An 18543-nucleotide genomic window follows, 5' to 3' on the forward strand; every position below is an offset into this window, starting at 1 on the left:
CCTGGTAAACATTCCACAACACATGGGTCCGTCGTTTGGCATATGGGACCTGTTTCCAATTGTCTACCATCCACTGTGAGAACTACTTCCGGTTCCTGTTTATCCACTAAAGTGATACCCAGTCGATGTGCTTCATTAACATCCATGAAGCACCCAGTAGCTCCGGAATCTATCATGGCTTGAGTCCTACAGGGTTCCTTGTTCACAAATACTGTTATAGTAACAAAAAAATGTTCCTTCAACCCACCTTCTTCCTTTTGAAGTGAAGGGATACAAAGTGCGCTTGAGAACTCGCCTTCCCTACGTTCCAAGCTCTTCAGTTTCCCGACTCGGGTTTTGTGGTCGTTGCAGATACTCCATAACGGGAACGCCCTGCTTTGGGTTTTATTGGACAATCCCGGAGATAATGCCCCTTTTTCCCACAATAAAGACACAACTTCGTTCTTCCTTCTATGTTCTCTTTCATCTCCCGTCAAAGCTGCTCTTACTGTTCCGATTTCCATCGGCTCTGAAGCAGACGTCCCTGGATCCGATGTTCTAGGTTTTTCATAGCGCGGTTGATACCTCTCTTTACGGAAATGATCACCTTTTCGTTCTCTTAACCGGTGATCCAATCTCATGGACAGTTCAATTAATCGTATGCAGGTTCGTGGTTGGGGATCCACCTGCGCGATAACATCCTTAAGCTCTTCCCTAAGGCCTTGTAGAACACCGCTGATTGTTTGTCTTCCGGCCAATGCGTTTCAGCGACTAATCTCCTGAAGGTATTGACATAAGTCAGAAGGTCTTTGTTCCCCTGCTTCAATACCAATAACTCTCGGTCTGCTGCGTATGTATCCGCACCACGATCAAAAGTCTTTTCAAACTCCTCTTTAAAGGATTCCCAATCGTGTAACAAACCATCTTCATTTCGTACCAAAGGGACTGCCCACTGTGTTGCATCTCCAGCTAAATATGAGATCAGAAAAGACACTCTGGCTTGGTTGGTAGAAAATACCTTTGGCTTGCAATTAAAATGCAACATCACCTGAGACAAAAATACTTGAACCTTGTGTGTATCCCCTGTAAACTTTTCTGGTGGCGCTAGGGGAATCGGGGTTGGAATCTCTACAACCATAGCGTTAGATGCTGAGTGTGATGCATTACTGAAATCAAAGGGATTATGTTGCATTCTATCTACCTTACCCTGCAAAACAGCCGTCTCAGTACGTGAGGCTGCTAACTCGACCTGCACTAAATGCCAGGGCTGCCATTACATCATCCATGGTAGCCATACCAAATAAAGCTCGCTTCAACCGGGAGGATATGATTATACGTGGGCCGATTATTCTTTTCCGGGCCAATACAGCTCCTCAGGATTGAAGCGATGCTCAAATGGTATCCACCTCTCAACCGCCCTAAATCTGCAATTTATATAAGAACCATCAACCCATAAGGTACCATCACACTCTGCAAGAGGAGTGTCCCTAAGGTCTATTCTCCCTTTCGTTTCTTCCTCTGTCCTAAGGAAGCAATCATGCTGTTCAATGACATCTGTCTCAACTGAAATCGGCAACAACTGTTCCGGGCCAATACAGCTCCTCAGGATTGAAGCAATGCTCAAATGGTATCCACCTCTCAACCGCCCTAAATCTGCAATTTATATAAGAAGCAGACTTATAGATGGTTAAGCGAGGGAAATATGTGAATAGCAAGGAAGGAAAGGATGGGGACAGCGGGGAGGGAGATCTGTCAGAAGACACAACACAAAAAGAATAATTAGCTTCACTCTTAAATCCCTTCCTTTCTATATTCATACACTATGCTACAGTACTAACCTGTAAAGAAAAAATACTATAATCATAGATGCAGAAGAAGTGTACATAGTTTCTTCCCTGGTCATGAAGCTGAAACAACAACGACATACGTAAGGATTTTATATTAGATTCTCAACCCATATCCTTACTGATGAGAAACCCAAATACCTTTCATGCCGAAAGAAACCTCTTTATCCATACACACTCCTGCATATAAGAAAAGAAAACAGTAAACCACGGTTAAAACAATTGCATATAGCAATTTCCTTTTTTGCTGACCCTTGCCACTTAAAACATGAAACTTCACTTGAATTTCAGTTTGTACATAACCATGGGAATTGTCTCACTGTTTAAAGAAGAGAAATTCTAAATCTTCTTTCTCCTCTACTAAACCTCTAGTACTTAAATACTGTTCCCTAAGACATTGTGCACCATGTCATATTAGAGGTAAACATTTTCATCACCCACGCTTCAGAAATAATAATCAAGCTTATTTCAATATGAACAATATTGGCCATCAGTCAATAACATAACTTGTCACCTCAATTCTCCCCTCTCATGAACCTCACAAACCAGCCGGTCTTGCAAAGCCCGCCAACGAAGGGAAAGAAGGCATTCAAATAAATACAATGTACATTTCCTTGTTGTCCTTTAACCAGGACACTGATGCATCTAAAATGTTAGGTGTCTATTTCATAGTCCACTATCACAGTCTCTATGTTTCCAAAGGATATACCAAAGAGAGTTTTCCAGATTGCTAAACTCGGTTGCAGAAGTCTCAGTCCAACCGCCCAATAGTCCGAATAAGTATGCCCAATCCTGGCACATGTAACAGAAGACCGGATACCATCCGATAACGACTCAGGGAAACAAAGTAGTGGAATCCTTGGTGAACTTCACCCTTACCGCACCAGGAACTTCTTTGAATGCACGGGAACGCAGGGCAAGAATAATCGGCAGTGTCCTGCTCGACTTCACCGGCAATATGCGCTTCCGCCCACGTGACCCGGATACAATCCGAACACGTGCGCGGCGCACATCATGCCGGGAAATGTAGTCTGGATCTAGTACTACGTCGTCTGTGCCCTGCAATGCCTCAATGCCCCCTAACAACAACGTAGCTGGTTTCAACGTGTTGCATCTCTTTATATGCACATGACTCGCTAAGAGTGTCAATTCGTAGCCTGACAACCGAGCACTAGTTAAGTGCTGTGTCTTGGTCTTGGTCCTGTTCAACAAGGTATCCACTGCATGTGGAACCATCACAATCAATGTATTATCCATCACCAAACCAGCAGACTGTCGAATCGAGACAGCCGCTGCTGCTGTAGCTCTCAAACAACTCGGCAACGTTCTAGCTACCGGATCCAAAGTCGAGGAAAAATAAGCACATGGACGTTGCTAATCGCCGAACTGCTGTGTCAAAACTGACAATGCACATCCCTCTCTCTCGTGGACATAGAGTGTAAAAGGCTTACTGTATTCGGGAGTACCCAACACAGGAGCCGAACACAACGCATCACGTAATTCTGAAAAACTCTTCTGACATTCGTCAGTCCAAGGAATTGGATTTTGAGTATCCTTAACAGTAAGAGCTATCAAAGGTTTCGCAAGCAAAGAAAAATTAGGGATCCACTGTCTACAATACGATGTAATACCCAGAAAAGCACGCACTTCTCTCTGTGTCGTTGGCACACTCATTTTCGCAATAGCTTGAATTCTTTCTGGGGTCAATCTTCTTCCCTCCTTCGATAAGAGGTGACCTAAATAGGTTACTTCTTGTCGACAATATTGCAACTTCGAAAGAGACACCTTATGATGGAAATCGGACAAATGACACAACAACAACAAAGTAGCCTCTATACAAATCTCTTCATTATCGGCAGCAACTAACAAATCGTCGACATACTGAATAAGGGCAGCACCATCAGGTAAGACAATCGAATCAAGCTGTGTTTTCAAAGCCTGACTATAGATGGATGGACTCTCACAACAGCCTTGAGGAACGCGTTTAAACCGGAAACTTCGGCCTCCTAAAGAGAAGCCAAAAATATCCCTACTCTCCTCGGGATGCTGAAGAAAGCATTCTTCAAGTCAATCACCGAAAACCACGTGGCAGAAGCCGGAATCAAAGTCAACAAAGCAGTGATATCTGGTACAACAGAAAATTGCGGAACTACAATCTAATTCACCTCGCGGAGATCAATCACAAACCTATATACAGGAGGTTGCGAAGAATCAGTTCTTTTCAGAACAGGCAAAACCGGACTATTACACACATTACCTCTCGTTTCCTCAATCACACCTCTCTCAATCAGATAATAGATGATCGCTAAAAGTGTTCTTTCACCATCACTAGAAATTCGATATTGGGGAATACGTGGCAATCTAGCATTCGCTTTCAGCGTCACAACGTATGGCGGGATCCCCAAAAGACCCACATCATTAGGACCAGTAGCCCAAAGAGAATCAGGGAGAGAAGACAATTCAGCTGGAAGTCGATCTTTAGATAAATACATCGGAGAGATCACTCTCTTACCCAATGTAAGCTGTACTCCTGAAGGAGAACAATGTAGCGTCGCACACAATCTTTTCAATAAGTCTAATCCCAACAAGTTCTCACCACAACCTGTCGTCAGAATAAGGGGTGCTTCGAATTCACAAGGTCCAACAGAAATAGACAAAGTAGTAGAAATCGGATTAGTAACCGGGGCGCCAGAAAAACCTACTGAAACATTCGTTAAGCCAGACAAAGGTGCGCCAGGGAGTTTAGAGTGCATGATAGAACTCTTCGCAGCACCAGTATCCAACAGAAAAGGTTCTGACACACCTAATGCAATTACTTCAACATAAGGTCCACTCTGATCTACTGGAACTGAAACAACTCCCTCTCTTTGTCTATGGCTGTCCTAGCAATCATTACTGTCCATATTCTCACCTTCGACATAGTAATCATCCGTATAGTACTGAGCCGACCTACCAGACGCACCATTCTGCTGATCAAAGTTATTCATCGAATTCTGTGGAGGCAAGGAACGCGCATTCTGAGGAAACACACCACGTCCTCTATCTCTAGGAGCCTGCTGAACACCTCGACCACTCACACCAAAAGCACCATTCGTGCGCTGTAACAGAACCGGACAATTATTCTTGAAATGACCCTCTTCTTTACAATACGCACACTGATTAGGGCCTACAAGAAAACGTGGTTGAGGAGACTCGAACCTTTGCGAGTTTCTGATACTGCTGAGGTTGCTGATAATCACGCTGATTATTACGAGGCGGATACGCTTGCTGTAAAAGAACCTTCGTTTTTAACTCTTTAGTTTTCTTGTCGGCTCTATCTTTCTCGTCCTTATCTCTATTTTCATAGTACTGTGCAGTAGTCAAAATCTGTGCTGACGAGGAAACAGCCCAAGCACTCTCAGAATCCTTCAACTTATTGCACAAATCCGGAAGCAAATTATGCACAAACTTGTCAACGAACAACCGTTGACCACCTTCCGTACTCATGTCCTGACCACTATGGTCGACAAACGTCTCTTCAAACCTAGTAAAAAAGTCAGACACACTTTCGTCTTTCTTCTGCTTACATGCAGACAACTTGTCCCAGTTAACACTTATAGCAGGCATCAAGGTCTTCATGTAATTACCAATCCTACCAGGGAGTTCTGCAACTAGTTGCTCAGGTTTAGCACCACCAACTTGTCTAGCATCTGAGGCACCAATATTAGCTCATGTATCACCTAACTCCTGCGCATGATCCGTATGACGAATCAATCCCCATATAGGCTGTGGAACTACATTCCCAAACAACATGTCTATGCCGGCTAAATTCATAATACATGAATCTGCAGTCTGTGATAATTCCTTATAGTACCCTGCAGGATTTTTACGTGGATCAGGCAAAGACTGCTTAAGGGCCAAAACTTCAACTCGCTTCCATGGAGCATGTACCCAAACACTCTGAAAATGAGCCGGTACAGCTTGAATACCCGCAACAGCATCACCCTGAACTGCATCTTTCCACACCGGAGGAACCTCTCTCATTGGATATTGTCGCATTTTTCTCCTAACTGAAGGACCAGGCTCAAACAACGACTGAGAAGGAGACTCGCTCCTAAACGACAACAATGTCGCAACTGCTCTCTCAACGTCAATACCCACTATAGTTCCCTTCGCAAACTCGGACTGTACATGGAACAACTCAGGCGGAGTCTGTCCCAAATCGCCATCTTCCCATTCTTCACGAAGGAAAGTACACATTTTCTCGAAAACATATCTCTGCTTCGGTGCTTCCCAATGACGGAAGACATCCATAACAGACTCCAAATCATATCTTGAAGTATAAGTAACCCATTTACACGCTAAGTGATCCAATACTTCCCGCTCATCGGGACCAGGCAGTTGGCTACGCAACTGTGTACGCGCTGAAACAGGGGTCATACCCAATGACGCAAAGAGAGGAGAAAAGAGACCAGTAACAGTATCAGTCATTCTTTGTCGAACAGAAGGAGAAGTTGACATAAGAACAGGAGACAAAGCAGAATGAGAGGAAACCAACGTAGGAACAGTAGCAGAAGAAGTCGCAAGCACAGGAGACAAAGTCGTAGGAATTGGAGACGGAGCAGCTAGCAAAGTTGGCGGCCCTTGAGAAGGCTGCGCCAAAGGAATAGGAGCCAACTGAAGAGGAGCTGGCTGTTGTGGAACAACAGGTGGCAAAGCAACCGGAGGTTGCGCAACTAAAGGTTGCGGAGGTGCTGTAGCACTCGGCACATAAGGGGGTGGCGAACTCAACAAATGTGCCATCAAAGGATCTTTCTCAAGGTCCTTCGTTGCACCTTGCTGCTGAGGTGGCAAAGCTGGATAACATTTATCAATCGCCATTTTACGTTGCCTGTGCAACTGTTCACTCTCTTGTTCTTCTTCGTTATCACTAAACTGTATAGCAGCTTGCATTACCGAAATACCTCTTTCTCTTTTATTTCTCTTAGCTAACTTAATTTCTTTCTGTTTGGCTTCCTTTCGCCAAAGGCGGAGAGAGTCAAACATCGCCGGCCGGGCTTTCTTCTTGAACAGTTTAACTTCCAGATTATCTAAAATTTCCGTATAATAGCTACTATATTGGGGTCACTTTAGGACACCGTCCTTCCTAGTGTAGCGAACCCATACTTCATTATACGTGATGGGGTCGGAGTTCCAATCGGAGGCACCGGACACGAGTCCTCCAATCGGGAATCCCTATTACAACCACAACAAAACATCTTTCCAAGTCTGCTAAGACCAGGCATCTTCGCTCTCTAGTCTAGCTTCAAACTTCAAGGGAATATCAAAGACGATAGCCTCGCGAATACACGAGTCCCTCAGCTTTGGGGCTTGCAAGTCCTAAATCAAAGATCCCAAGGGGATACCCAAAACAAAACTAAGGACTGAGAGACGCTCCACTCATACTTAACTGAAATATCGATGACATTTCCAGAAGACCCGTCTATCGTCTTGCTCTACAAATCATCTAATGGCTCCAAGACAGGGCGACAGTCAGGGCAGCAGTCTTTCGCAGCCGTCGGAAAGCAGGGAACCTCGCAGCAAAGACTTTCGGACCACGACGACATACAGGGGTCGATGAAGTGGCAGGCATTCCTCCAGAATTTTCACACGAAGCTCCTCACGATCTTCAGGCTTGGACCGGTACCGCTGAAGTCGCCCCACATTGGGCGCCAACTGAAGAACCAGGTTTTAGAACCCAGCGGCGCCAGGGGAAACGCCCAATTTCTTCGAGCTCTCCTGTCTTGGCAAACAGAGACACAGGATACTTCTAGGTGACGTCAGAGACCAAGTTTATTGGCTGCAACCAGGAACAGAGGTCTACGAAGCACAACACGGGTGGTTCGTCAGAGACTGCACAATTTAGTAAAGCGAGACATTGTCTTTTATGCCAAAAATCACATTCCTGACTAGCATCAATTATTTACAAACTGTCCAATCACGTAGTGACATTTCAAAAGTATTGCATAACGACAAGCCCACTTTCAGTTGTCCAGCCCACCAGAAATGACAAGGCAAAATCCAACATTCCTGCTCGGACAGGCCGGACAAACCCATAATAAAAGGACCTCAACCCAAATCATAAATAGGCCATAAAAGAAGGAACAGAAACAGATGAGAAGTAAGATAGAAGGGTGTGTGCATGTACCATAAACTCAGCCATGTCCTGCTCTTTGATCTCTATCTAACCAACTGCCTAACAAGAAACTGGCTCAACCAGGTCAGCCTCGGGCAAGGGAGTCAGTTCGCTCAGGTCACTCAGAAGTCAGCTAAAGGTGTACGTGTCCCAAGGACTCGCTCGGACGTAGTCATCGGCCTATGTGAGGGCAACCACAAAATGGCTGCCGTACACAAAATGGAACCCAAAGGTTTGAACGAAATCCCTGAATACATAGTGTTTCCATCGATCGATCATGACGAAAACACTCGTACCTACCGCACTCGTCATTTGCGGTCCGCTAATGCCAAAATCGTCTTGATACGACAGCCTTTATTGAACGGGTTCACAATCACAGAACATCACACTGCAGGTTAGAGCGGTGGTGCCAGGTGAGGGGGGTTTCGAGAGAGGACCATGAGGATAAATTAAAGAAATAATTAATTTTCCCTCGTAGTCATCTCTCGAAATCCCCTCTCACCTGGCCCCAAAGATGTTACCTGCAGCGGCTGTTAGGAGTTCTGTGCAACCGAAATCGTATGACCAGCCAATGTGTCTTTGATGTGAACACTGCCCCACCACAGAAGGAAGAAATAGTTGTTGCTATCCAGTGGCAGGCGCCACAAACAAAGGGTGGTGGGCGGGTGGGAGGAATGCGGGAGGGAGAGCGTGGGGATGGTGATGTTAGAAATAATATATTTACATTTTAAAAACTTACCTTTAGCCACAGACCGCCTCAACTGTCGCGCTGCATCTCCACCTCCTGGTCCAGAAGCCACTGGGACAGACTCCCATCCAATCCCCGTATTGCAGAGCAGTGCAGGGATTGGCCTGAGCGGGCTAGAAAGACACTCCTTTCAGGCTAGAGAGTCTGTGGGGGTTTCTCCAGCCCAGCTGCTCAATGCAAAACCAAAGGAAATGATGGACGGAGCGTTGACAATACAAGCACTCACACCCAGTCAACTGATCTGGGTTTAATCCATCACCGTTCTTTAGCCCACTCTGCCACCCCAGTTCAGACATGGCCATATGCAAATTAGTCTGACCCTGTGCCTCATGGAAACAGTCCAGCCCAAACTGCCAAGCCATGCCTTCCCTGGACTGGAAACAAGCTACAGAGGACCGGTTTCTGGCATTTCAGCCGTCTTCAGCCCGGCTTGCTTGAATCCAGTGGCAAAGTCAGCAAGGGACTCACGTCTGAGCATAACCTGCCAACTTATGGCGAACAAAGAGAAACCAAAGAAAATGATGGACGGAGTGTTGACAATACAAGCACTCACCCCCAGTCAACTGATCTGGGTTTAATCCATCATCGTTCTTTAGCCCACTCTGCCACCCCAGTTCAGACAAGGCCATATGCAAATCAGTCTGACCCCGTGCCTCATGGGAACAGTCCAGCCCGAACTGCCAAGCCATGCCTTCCCTGGACCGGAAATAAGCTACTGAGGACCGGTTTCTGGCATTTTAGCCGTCTTCAGCCCGGCTTGCTTGAATCCAGTGGCAAAGTGAGCAAGGGACTCACATCTGAGCATACCCTGCCAACATATGGCGAACAAGAAAACACAAAGGAAATGATGGACGGAGCGTTGACAATACAAGCACTCACCCCCAGTCAACTGATCTGGGTTTAATCCATCACAGTTCTTTAGCCCACTCTGCCACCCCAGTTCAGACATGGCCACATGCAAATCAGTCTGACCCTGTGCCTCATGGGAACAGTCCAGCCCGAACTGCCAAGCCATGCCTTCCCTGGACCGGAAACAAGCTACAGAGGACTGGTTTCTGGCATTTCAGCCGTCTTCAGCCCGGCTTGCTTGAATCCAGTGGGAAGAGGGGGGCGTGGTCAAGTGCCGGTTGAAATGGCCGCTTAATCTCGGAGCTCCGGGCGACCAAGCCAACAACGACCGACAATCCGGCCAGAATCCGGCAAGTCCTGCCAATCGCTGACAGTGTGGGAACCCCCAGGGGCTGCTGCAGCCTCCGGTCCGACTCCTGACCGGCTACGACTCTCCGTCACTGAGCAGCGGGCCGGAAGAGCTCCCGCCCGGGACGAGGCCTGGCGCGACAGTGTGCGGTGAGGGACCTCCCTCGTTAGGCAAGGCCCCGGCTTTAGGGCCTAGCCATTGGAATCAGCGGGACCCCAAGAACTCCGCGGTCGGCACACTGGGGGCGGAGACCACCCAGGGAGCTGTATAGCCTTGATGCAACACCAGCAATTTGCCGCCTAGTGTGAGGCGGTGTCTCCAGTGCATCCTCCGCGGAGCCCTGAAAAGTGACGCCCGCTGTGGAAGCAGGCAGGATCCCACATCACTGAGGTAGCTCTCCCCGGGCCCTGAACAGAGACTAGACCCAGCTCCGGTGAACTGTCTGGCGGCTGTACATGAAGGTGGGCTACGCAGCTACGTCAGGCGCTTCTGCATACAGGACCCGCATATGCTCCCTGGGGCCCTCTTGGACTATACTCGGGCCTGAAACACTCTACTGACCTGTCCATCGGCCATAGAGGGGCTCCTACTGCGCTTTGGGCATCGCTGTTCAAATCTAGGTCTCGGCGCCATCTTGTTACAGACACGTGGAGGGCCTACAACTGTGCTACGACGGCGAAGGAAACATTATAGGGAGCTGAGAGGGGTCACTAGATCCCCGGATAGTCCCAACATCCCGCCGGAGCGAGGTGCCACTCATCTCCCCCCCCCCACCCCTCTTCCTGTCTGCGAGACATTGCTGATACCTGCCTCTGCGGACGATACTGGGAGAAGAAGGATCGCACCCATGAGGCCCAAGCCTGGCACCTCCACGCAAACCAACAAGTTGGACAAATACACAATGCAGAAGGGCACATCACAGAAGGAGACACCGGCGGATGCGCAACAGAGCCAAAAGGAGCCGTCCTTAGCTTACATCATGGAGGTCATCAACTCACTGGGGGCGACCCTTGAAACCAAAATAGACAATGTGTCCATTGAGGTCAACCTACTTCGCACAGACCTCAACAAAACCTCTGAAAAGGCCAACGCCAACAAGGCAGACATAGCGGAGTTGCAGACCTCGACGAAACGGCTTGAACAGCGGGTCGACGACCTGGTCCACCAACACCAACAGATGCCACTCAGTCTCGAGGACCAGGAAGGGCGGGCCCGACGAAGTAATATCCGCCTCGTAGGTATGCCGGAGAGCCTCGAGGGGCCCAGTATGGAACTCTTCCTCGAGGATTTGATCCTCAACCACCTCAAGCCCAAGCGCCTTTCGAAACTGTTCACGATTGAACGCGCACATCGGGCCCATCCCGAAGCCTAAACCGGGAGCGCCACCCAGGATGATAATCGCAAAAGTTCTTAATTACAGGGACAGGGATGCAATCCTATAAGCGGTCAGACAGGTGGGGGACCTACGCTACGAAAATGCCACGATCCGGTTCTTTCCTGACTTTACTCTGCAGGTCCAGCGGGAGAGGAGATCCTTTGTAGGCGTGAAAGCGACACTCCGAGACAAGGGTATCAAATACATGATGTTCTTCCCTGCCAAACTCAAGGTCCTTGCCGGAGGCAAATCTTTCTTCTTCACCTCGCCATCTGAGGTGCAGGACTGGCTGGACGAGGCCTTGCCTGCCACCGGGAAGGGAGCGGAGGATCATAACTGGAGGGATACACAGGTAGCATCCCCTGAATCTGTGGATGGGAGACCGGGGCTGGATCAGCTGAGCCAGCGCTCCTGGAGGTCCAGATCCGCCAGCCCTCGATGGGGCACCCCGGAAGCTGTGGAGGGTAGCGGAGACTGAGGGACTCTCAGAACTACTATGCGGTAAACGTGAATGTATCGAATAACACCATGTTTATGTACGCTGATGCACCGGGGGGAAATGTAGTTGCTGCATACTGGTGTGATGGACAGGTAACAAACTTTCTTTATGCAGGACTTGTACATTGCCCGGTTCAACTGGTATGTTGGGGGAAGGGGACCCCGGGCGGCGGACGCGGCCAGGGCTACTGCACGCCCCCAACAAAAGGTCCACTAGGAAGGGAAGACAGGTAATTTTGAGTTGTAAGTTCTTCCTCTTCCGGGGTGAGTTCAGGGCGAAAGGCACTCTGCTAATTGGGGGATGTGGGTCGTTTTAAACCTACGGAGCAGGGGAGCAGGGGAGCAGGGAGGGGGGTGGGGACATGGGGAGCTGGGGGAAGGGGCGTTGGAGGCGGGGATGGAAAAAGAGGGGAGGAAGTTGGGGTCAGCTATGGAATAGTGGTACAGTCACACCAGGGATGCATCATTTTTGCTGAGAGTAGTGCTAAATTGTGCAGGATGTCAAGTCAGAAATTTTTTCTCAAGCAGAGCAGGGAGAATGACTCGATCAGAAACACACACAGCTATGAAGTGGGATAAGAGTCTAACGATAATGAGCTGGAACGTCAACGGGCTGGGGGACAAGCTTAAAAGGACCATAGTGCTACAGTTTGTCAAGACACACCTTCCCGATGTGGTACTCCTGCAGGAGACTCACCTTCTGGGTAACACATGCCACGCACTCAACTGGTGGGGGTACACCCTAGCGGCCCATGCCGGCTTCACCTCCGGATCACGGGGGGGGTGGGCAACTTGCTTCGTCGTAATTTTCCCCTAGTCATTGATCACACAGACTCTGACCCCCTGGGGCGCTTTGCGACGGTGACAGGTACATGGGAGGGTCACAGGCTGAATCTTGTCACAACATATATCCCGCCTGGTCTTCAAACCCAATCTTATCAGGATATGGGGAAGCTGCTCCTCTCGCACCCGGAGGGTAGACTCCTGGTGGGGGGTGATTTCAACGCTGTGATATCTGGAACTCTGGATAGACTTCCACCAAGGGACACACCGTCGGGTCACAGGTGGCTAGCTGACTTCCTCGAGGCCTTTGGTCTCATCCATCTCTGGCGTACTCGCCACCCACAAGACAGGCAATACACTTTCTTCTCGGGCCCGCACTGTTCATTCTCACGTATTGACTACCTACTAGCGCCCTCATACCAAGACATGACAATTCGGGAGGTTGCGCACCTAGCAAGGGGGATTTCGGACCATTCACCTTTACTAGCTCATCTCACACTTGGGGAGAAACGTGAGGGTTGCATCGCACCGATAAACGCATGGTATCTACGCAGCGTAGGCATAAAGAAAAAACTCCTTCTTTCTTTAGACAGATACTTCGAGGACAACGAGGGTACGGTGGCCTTGTCCACGGTGCTTTGGGAACCTTTCAAAACCCTACTGAGAGGGGAGGCCCTTTCTGCGATTGCAGGCCGCCGCAAGGAAAGGGAGGAGCAAATAATTACTATGGAACGGGACCTCCTAGTACTAGAATCCACGGCCCAAGCTGAGGGGACGAAGGAGACGGTCCACCTGATGGAACTCAAGGCGGCAGAATATAGGGCCCTGGCCACTGACGCGGCCAGAACCTTAGCCAGAGACAAAGAGGGTAGACTCTACGACCAAGGGGACAAGGCGGGCAAGCTAATAGCCTGGATAGATAGGAAACAACAGGCCCAGAAAATAGTTGCAGAGCTCAGGACGGAATCTGGAGCCGTGCACACGGAACCCCGCAATATAGTTAAGGAACTCGCATCACACTATCGAAAGATATATAGCAGGGGTTCTGATAGACCAGAGGAGGACTCGGTCTCATTGCTCACTGACATCCGAATGCTGGCCCTCCCTGACTCAGAGCGTGACGCTTTGGAGGCGCCACTTACCACAGAGGAACTAGTCCGGGCGATCGGGGACCTTCGACCAGGAAAGGCACTTGGGCCAAATGGCTTGCCAATAGAGCTGTACAAACTTGCACCTGGGGGCCTTGGCCCTCACCTAAACGTATGTTTGAGTAAAGCAAGGAGCAGGGTATCCTACCTCGAGACCAGCGCATTGCTACGATAGTGGCCATCCCCAAGGAAGGGAAGCCAAAGGACTCTTGTGCCTCTTACAGGCCCATATCCTTATTGAACGCAGAGCCCAAGATTCTAGCCAAGGTCCTCGCAAACAGGCTCAGACCCGTCCTCTCCATTCTGGTCCACCCGGATCAGTCGGGCTTTATGTCCCACCGGAACACAGCGCTCAACCTCCGTAGGTTACACGGGGTGCTGGGAAGATGTCACACCCTCCCGGAGGACGTTGTAGTGCTGTCTTTAGATGCAGCAATGGCGTTCGATACGCTCGAGTGGCCCACAAGATGGCGGTTCTCCGAAAAATGGGCTTTGGCCCAAATTTTATAGGGTGGGTGCGCCTCCTCTACTCGGCCCCCCTGGCCCAGGTTTCTGTAAACAACAAAGTCTCTGAAATATTTGAACAAGGACGAGGGACGCGACAAGGGTGCCCCCTATCACCTCTCCTATTTGCCCTCTCACTGGAACCTCTGGCCGCCTGGATCAGACAGGACCTGTCCCTGAGGGAAATACGCTGGGCAGATGGGTGGGAGGATAGGATTTCCCTCTATGCGGACGACATCCTCCTCTACCAAACGAAGCCTCGCAAGTCCATTATGGTGGCCATGGATATTTTCACAAGTTTCGGGAAAAACTCAGGCTACAGTATCAACTGGAGCAAATCCATACTCTATGTCCTACGGGGTGACACTCCCGCACCCCCCGGAACTGCCCGATCGCGGTGGCCACAGAGGGGTTCCGTTACCTAGGGGTCTTTATCTCCAAGGAGAAAACAATCAGATACGATAGAAACCTTCTTCCGCCCCTGCAGCGATTCAAAAGAGACGCTGCCTCGTGGCGGAAGCTCCCACTATCCCTCCTCGGACGAGCGGCACTCTTCAAAATGATGGCGCTTCCAAGGTTCCTATACGCCCTACAAAACCACCCAGACTTCCATTGAGACCACGCAGAAGGAGCTACTGTGGTCTGGACTGCCCCGCATATCCCTTCAAAAACTGACTCTAGGATGGTTCGACGGTGGGATAGCGCTCCCAGACATCCGTAAATATTACTGGGCTCCACACCTCTCAGCCATTAACCAGGGCACTTACTGTGATGGCAATGATCCAGGATATGGAATGGATCGATGGCTTCTACCGGGCGGCAACTTTAAGGCGGCGCTCTACTCTAAGCCGGGGAGGTACCCACTGACTGGGCCCACGCAGCATTCTGTGCAGTTGTGGCATATCGTGCAGCGCAAATTAGGATGGTCTAACACCCTCACGATGGCTACCCCTTTATGGATCTCAGAGAGACTAGGATCGCTTGGCCGAACCACAGGGTTCTGCAACTGGGGCCTCATCGGCATCTCACATATTCGGGACCTGTGGGGCCCGAATGGAATGGTTCCCTTTGACTTGCTCCAACGTACCTACGAACCGGCACACTCAGAACACTTTAGGTACTTACAGGTTCGGCACTCCCTCCAGGCTAACATCCCCGCAGGAACACAGCCCCCAAACTCTTCCCCGCTAGAAGATAGACTTCTGGATGGCCACCTCCCCGAACATGCCATATCCCTTACTTACAAAAAGATCATTAACAACTCCCCGGACCTACTCCTCCACCTTAAAGGAAAATGGGAAGCTGATGGACTGGAAATAGATGAGGAAGAATGGAGAACAGCACTCGCCTCCCCTAAGGAGGTAGCCATATCGGCCAGACTCCGGCTCATCCAGTTAAAAATCATACACCGAGCTTACCTCTCGGGAACTAGACTACAACGGATGGGTCACAGTGAGGATGGATGCTGTAGGCGGGGATGCGGAGAGGTTGGAACCTACCTTCACATACTGTGGAAATGTCCACTGCTGAGGGACTACTGGGCCCAGGTGACCCGTTGTATGCAAGAGGTTTGGGGAGTGGAACTCAGGCTTGAAGCCAAGAGGTGCCTGTTAAACATATGGGAACCTACGGACTTGCCACCTCGGGGGAGGATATGGGCGACTCTGGGGTATGCAATAGCAAAAAGGAACATGCCAGGTTGTGGGGGGCGGACCGGCCTCCCAGAGTGAGCCTATGGAAAACTGACATGGATTGGTGCATGCTCCAGGAAAAAACAGTATAGGTAGCACCGGGGTGTCCGAAGAAGTGGGTAGAAATCTGGTCCAATTGAATGAATATAGAGGCAACATCTGTGACCCCCCCCCCCCCGGGTTGACCTGATTGATGAACCGCTTGAACTGTAACCATATTGTGAAGTATTGCCCTGAATGCACTGTATTATAACACTATATATATATACTGTGACTCCTTGCACTACCAATGTCGATAATGAATGACCTGACTGTACTGACCACTACCCTTTTTTTCTGTTATTATTAAAAAAGAATTAATTTAAAAAAAAGAATCCAGTGGCAAAGTGAGCAAGGCACTCACGTCTGAGCATACCCTGCCAACTTATGGCGAACAAAGAAAAACCAAAGGAAATGATGGACGGAGCGTTGACAATACAAGCACTCACCCCCAGTAAACTGATCTGGGTTTAATCCATCACCGTTCTTTAGCCCACTCTGCCACCCCAGTTCAGACATGGCCATATGCAAATCAGTCTGACCCTGTGCCTCATGGGAACAGTCCAGCCCGAACTGCCAAGCCATGCCTTCCCTAGACCGGAAACAAGCTACGAGGACCGGTTTCTGGCATTTCAGCCGTCTTCAGCCCGGCTTGCTTGAATCCAGTGTTTCGCTTTGTTCGCCCTTTGTTGGCAAGGTATGCTCAGACGTGAGTCCCTTGCTCACTTGGCCACTGGATTCAAGTGTCAGACTCCACGCTGCAGGATCCGGATGATGCACATAAAACTCCACCTCCCGATCTCACCAACACACTGGTATCAAAAACACAGTGGGTTCGAGCGATAGGGCGAGGGAAAAAACAGGAGACCAAGGAAGGGAAAGGAAGGGGGCAGCTGGGAAGGGAAGGCTGAAAGACAAGAAAATAACAGGGTACTGGTTATTACTGTTCACTTCGAAAATCCTATCTCTCTTCCTGTATCTCTATGATGATAAAAGGTTCACCTTTCTTCAATCAACGCTCTCCACCTCCTCCCTGTATCATGGTATAGGTATAGCTGCAATAATATTTCCTATGGGATATAAACAACAATTATTTCTAATTCACCCCCTAGAGTTGCTGTACAATTATTTGTAACATGGCTATACCTACCCCTCCTGGAAAGGATTGTGCTTTAAATTAAACGTGAGGATTTCCACCCAATAAGTGCTCTCAAATGATAAATGTTAGGCTCCAACGAGCATGTCTGTGATGCCAGAATGTACAATAAGTTCCTTCAGGAAATACGGCAAGATGTAGCCTCCTACTACTATCTTCCGCTCCCTTTCAATATCTCTAAAGGTCTCTCCTATGTGCACGCTCCAAATACGGCAAGATGTAGGCCTTCCCACTATCTTCCGCTTTGGCAATTAAATCAGGAGACACTAGTGCCTTGCTTCGTAGCGGCAGTGCGCAGAAGGCTAGCACCACAACACTCCGCTCTCAATAAACACCACCAGGATTCCAATAATATTCTAGGCAGTCAGCATAACACAGTCTACACATCACAGTTCATTATTTCCTAGCACGCGTTAATCTCACGCGTGCGTGTAACTCACAGTTCAGTTGCACTTCTTAACAGTCCGCTGTGCTTCCGTGGCTCGTCCCTCTCCTGACAGCAACGAAGATTGAAATGCCGGCAGGTAAAGATCAGGCAAACCAACAAGGAACAGGAAACACAGTTCCTGCTTCAAAGGCAGACGTGAAAAAACACTCTGCAATAATAGCGCGTTCCAAACTCACTCGCGCTGGAACCAAAAACAAAACGGACAGAACTTCTCTTATCCGGAATCCAGAGAAGACAAGGAAACAATCCTCCACTATACAGCAAACGAACTGCAGGTCACAAAATCACGAACAGGAAGCAATGGGTCCACTCAGCTTATATAGGACCACGCCCCCTGTATAGGCATTCTGGGAGTTGTCGTTTTTTAATGTTCGGTAGGCGCCTTGGCAGATCCTGACAGTATGTCCCCCTCCCTAGCGCCTCCTAGGGCCTGGTTTAGTAGGGAATCTCCTGTGGAAAGAGCGCACCGCCGCCGGAGCATGCACATCTGAACACAGCTCCCAGGAATCATCCTCTGCGGTATACCCCTTCCATGAAACCAGGTATTTCAGAACACCCCGACTCCACTTCGAGTCCCTTATGCTCCTCACCTCATATTCCATTCCCCCATCACACAACACTGGCGGAGGGGCCGCTCTACGAGAGGACAGAGCAGGTTTCAACAACTGTACGTGGAACACAGGGTGTATACGCAGGAACCTGGCAACTTTAGCTTGTATGTTACAGGGTTCACTTGTTTCACGATGGAGTAAGGGCCGATATACCTGGGGTGGAACACGCTGCGCAACTTGAACTTAATGTTCCTGGTAGACAGCCAGACCTTTTCGCCCACCACATACTGACGACTCTCTATCCTGCGGCGATCCTCCCACCTCTTGTACACTTCCTTTGCCTTGTTCAAATGCACCTGCACCCCCTTGTGTACCTTCCTCAACATCAATACCCTTTCTTTAACAGAGGGCTGGTCTTGGAGATCGG

Source organism: Lissotriton vulgaris, chromosome 10, assembly GCF_964263255.1.
Source record: "Lissotriton vulgaris chromosome 10, aLisVul1.2, whole genome shotgun sequence".
Lineage (NCBI taxonomy): Eukaryota > Metazoa > Chordata > Amphibia > Caudata > Salamandridae > Lissotriton > Lissotriton vulgaris.